Source organism: Lolium perenne, chromosome 4 (genome assembly GCF_019359855.2).
Source record: "Lolium perenne isolate Kyuss_39 chromosome 4, Kyuss_2.0, whole genome shotgun sequence".
NCBI classification, from domain to species: domain Eukaryota; kingdom Viridiplantae; phylum Streptophyta; class Magnoliopsida; order Poales; family Poaceae; genus Lolium; species Lolium perenne.
This window is the reverse complement of record NC_067247.2, coordinates 252,162,702-252,167,254: the sequence shown is the minus strand read 5'-3', so window position 1 is coordinate 252,167,254 and position 4,553 is coordinate 252,162,702. Positions and strand designations below refer to the sequence as shown.

At 40.9% G+C, this 4,553-nt stretch overlaps 1 long non-coding RNA gene across 7 annotated transcripts; it reads right to left on the bottom strand.

Moving 5' to 3' along the window:
• Nucleotides 1–446: 446 nt before the first annotated feature.
• Nucleotides 447–4,017, bottom strand: LOC127332261 (uncharacterized). Of its 7 annotated transcripts, none has more exons than XR_007870314.2 (5): nucleotides 3,589–4,017; nucleotides 3,200–3,261; nucleotides 3,027–3,112; nucleotides 2,554–2,675; nucleotides 447–1,452 (listed from the first exon to the last, which is right to left on the bottom strand). It is a non-coding gene; the product is annotated as an uncharacterized lncRNA (long non-coding RNA). The 7 variants fall into 7 exon arrangements; XR_007870311.2 differs by having other exon boundaries at nucleotides 3,192–3,261; nucleotides 3,589–4,016; XR_007870317.2 differs by lacking the exon at nucleotides 3,589–4,017 and having other exon boundaries at nucleotides 447–1,019; nucleotides 1,282–1,452; nucleotides 3,192–3,470.
• Between the last annotated feature and the right edge of the window lie 536 nt (nucleotides 4,018–4,553).

Sequence of the window (4,553 nt, the reverse complement as noted above, 5' to 3'; positions counted from 1 at the left end):
GCCGACAGTTACCCTCTCCAAAACTGGAGCAGTTTGTCTTCCAAAAGGATTTAGTACTTAGCAGAAAAAAATCCACCAAAAGGACCAGCCCAAATAGCATACCTAAGGTAAAAACAAATTCGTTGCAGAATCTCTCTCCACTTTCTACATTACCTGAATCTAATTGCAGTTTGTGTGATCAGAAGATCAGAGAATTCAAAGATCAAATTTTGGTGGATATTGTGCTAACACTCGATCATGCTACCAAGAAAAGGAAGCCAAATAAAGCATGCGACTTAACTTACTGTGTTCGTGCAACTTCTGTACCATCACCTTCATACTCTATCTCTGACCCGATTCAATTACTTTAGTTCAGTTTAAGTCAGAAAGAACAAAACAGAATTAGGAAAACCAAGAGGCGCAAAATAAGGTATGTCTTCTGTACCATCACCTTCATACTCTATCTCTGACCAGATTCAATTACTTTAGTTCAGTTTTAAGTCAGAAAGAACAAAACAGAATTAGGAAAACCAAGAGGCGCAAAATAAGGTATGTTTTCTCAGAGAAAATCCTATGCAATCACCCCTGGCCTCAAAAAAGATTGGGACTTCCTAATCTGCAACGTGCTTCTTTCTGCACACAAAAATAAGAACACCATGGCAGGTTACCTCCTGAGCTAAACTGGGAACTATGTGGTAACATCAGCATGATATCCACAGTACTTGAATTCATGGGATAGTAGAAACTTACACTAAACTGGATTCTGCTTTGTAGTACCAGTGCTGAGAACCAAGAAGATTTTAGCAAAAGAGACACCAAAAATATGAGTTTGGACACTGAAACTGTGTACGTACTTCGAAGATGTCTCGGTGAGTGTGCGAGGAGACATGGATCTGATAGTGCCATCGTAATGTTAATTACACGACACAAAAATACATATATTGGTATATTCATTGATGAAATTTAACAGCAGTGTATTAAACATCGAAGTTTATCTGAGAACCGTATTTCTCCCACTTCAGTAAAGAAGAGCATACGACCTGAGCAAAGAGAAAGTCTATAAATGCCAAGTACTTGCTAGCCAGATGAAGGATAGAGAACGGAAATTAACGGACCAATTGGACCTATCTAGCTGAACTTCAATTCTATACAAATATTACCTTGTTGTCAACAATGGCCATATTCTGAAACCTAGTGAAAATGTTACTCACAGTTTTTTTCTCTCTTATATACATGATTAATTTAGAAATGAAGGTAAATAGTACATTACAACATTTGTTATTTACAAACATGAAAGCTTACAGATCCAGACTTGCACGTCACCAACCGAGTCATCTGGTACCACGAAGGTAAGATAACAATTCTGCAGTGAAGCACAAACAGGGAACAACGGGCACGCCCATGGAACGACATAGATATAGATATAGCAAATCTCCTCAGGTTGAAGCCAAGTTTAAACACGACGAAGGGAACCTGAAACAATATTCAAGGCTTAGCAGCTGCCAAGTTCATATACTTTTCCTCAGTCTTGGGTAAGCTCCAACCTAGGAAAGAAATATAGTTCATCTAGACAAAAAAATTAACCCAATAAAAACACTAAAATGTTCATTTTCTTAAGAACAGATGTAGTGTATCAAAAATCATTTTAAAATTTCAACTGAAAGTTTGCTTCCTATGCACGAACTACCAATGTTGTTATTTAGTATCAAGAGTCTGGTGTTATATTCCTTGGCCATGTCATAATGACATTCCATGTCATATTGAGAAACAAAATACAGGCATGCTATTGTCACAAACCCACCGTAAACACATGTACCCTATTTTTTGCTCAATCATCTCCAGTGGCCATTGACTAATACCACCTGACTAATGAACAATTATGACTTTCGGTAAACCACCTGATTGGGAGTGTTTGTTGTCGAAGAGAAAAAATGCCACTAAATCCTTGAATGATAGATCCACGGTTACTATACCAATTTTAGGCTGCATTTGGCATGGAAACATGCTTGGTTCTTATTAACATGAATATCAAGCTTATTTGGACAGGTAGGTTTCCAGCAGACTACAAATATTAACGTCCAGTTCCTACTATGACCATAGGGTGATCTACTGATGCAAACTCAGAGCACACCGATCTACATCAACACCCTGCCAGCCTAAGTTGATCTTAACCTCAAAGAAAAGATGTACCAAAACAAATTACAGTTCAGTCTCTAATTCTGCTTCGCCAATCTCATTCTCGATGCATAACAACCAATAAACAAAGTTGTGTAACAGCCTACAATTACCACTTCATATACATCTGATACCAAGACTTGTTGCAGCTAGATAATATGCCTATATAGGGCATAAAAGTTGTACCGTGATTCTAACATGGTTATTTTTGGTTTAATTACAGCAAGAAACACAAATCATTTTAATTTTGGAGAAACTGAGCACGATTGCAGTCCTTAATTTAGCACTGTTCCAAAATAAGCATTGTTCTGCGGCTTGAATGGGCAAAAGTACTCGAGGAAAATAGAAGCAAGTATTCGATTTATCGACAAAATATTAGTACATTAGCAGGAGGATTACCTGAAATTTAGGCTACCTAACCACATATGCTTGGGGAAGATCCTAGTATTCAATTATATGCACATCCTTCGCAGTTGGGAGATTGGAGAACATGTCATATGATTTATCATCAAAATCTCCATCTATAGATAATCAATACAGAGTCATAGTTAACAGATTGGGCAGAAAAAAACGGAAAAACATCTTATGGTTGCAATGCTTCCAACATCAGAATTAGGGATAGAGAGCACAACTTGAAAGCATCAGAACAAATCTCTATTCTCCAAAATTATTATGAACCAATCTACAACATGGATAGTCGTAAATAGTCGATCTACACTGTCAAATGATTATTAAACCATTACCATGTACTAACATCAGGAATGTGTTCTAGGTTAAATATCAACACAATGTTTGCATACATGACAATTGCAAAACTAAATCATGAGCAATTCATGGACCAAAGGCAAAATGGAAAGTCCGAGAGTCAGTACCTTTCTTATCGACAGCTTGCTGAAGACATCCTAGAGAACCTTCTAGTTACGGATCATATTGTGCTCCGTATTTGCATCAAATTCACCTAAAAACATGCCAAAAATAGGCATCACGATGATCTAAGGCACCACACTCTAAAACCAACAGAAGACATCAAAACTCACTTAATAACCTCGTGTATCAGCACCACTCCAAGGTGAACCATATCCAGCAGCTGGAGCTACACGACACTACCTACAGAAAGATAAAAGTCACCAAATCAAAATCAACAAAACAATCTTGAACCAGATGTATTTACATGTACTGCCAATTTACTATTTCTGTAGCTCTCAAAATCCCACAAACAAACCTGAAGAAATTAGTTCTTTTAGTTCTTATGAGCATAACATCGAACAGGTAGATGGCATGAGCTTAGTCATAACCAGTCACAAAAGTTTGAGAATCTGGATGATGAGCTCATCCACCAACGGGGAGAGAAAGAATCAACACATGATAGGGAGTAGTAGTAGAGATCAGCTAGTAGTAGGGGAAGCCCGAGACAACAACTAGTAGGCAACTTACAATATTTTGCATGGACGCGGACGTAGAGCCCGGAGACGGCGGCGGCGTATCCGCGAGCAGGCGGCATCAAACGGGTGGAGAAGGGGTTGATCAACGTGATGGGGACTGTCGAGGCTCCGGACGGCGAGCAGTGAGCGGAGGCAATCGGCAGCAGAAAGGGGCGCTTGGGAGCTGCGCCGACCGGAAGCGCCGGGTGGGCATGGCGACCGTCGTTCGTCGGAAGGCTGAGTTTATGTATCGAGAAGGACATGGAGAGTTAGGCACGGCTAGGTCGGAGATGAGTATGGATGGACGACTCGTCACCGGCGACCTCCACTCAAAGGCTTGTGGACATCTAGGCTGCCTCCGGTGACGCTGGTGGAGATATTCATCGGGGATGAAGACATGGTGGAGGATTGTGGAGGCAGAAGAATAGGATGGGCCATCTTGATTGTTCACGCAACACCGCCACATTAGTGCCCACGGGCCACGTCCACCCAAACGACTTACCAGAACAGTCGACCACCAAAGTACATAAAGGGAAAAAAAAAAACATAGTCCAAATCGCTACGCAGCACCAAACAGCACACAGAAAAAGCCCAATGAAAATAAGATCATACAAATAAGTTACATTGCACCACCACAGTAATTTAGAAGAGGTCTCAAAACTCTTTAAAAAAGATGTGTGTTACCCTTTAATATAGTAGTTAAGTTATTAAAAGAAGATGGCGATTTACACAAAAATAATCCTTTTCTGAAACTATAGCACAGACTGACCCTCCGGACAAACTATTTCACCCATCTAACCATTTTGTGTGGCACCCCTCACATCAGCGCCACACCTCACTGTGTGGCGCCCGTGCGGGCGGCGCCACTCACCCATCCGACGTGGCGCTGCTGATGTGTGCACCGATCTGACATGGCAGGATGTGTGGCGCTGCTCCCATCGGCGCCACATGGTGAAGTTGTGGCGCCGCTCGGAAGGG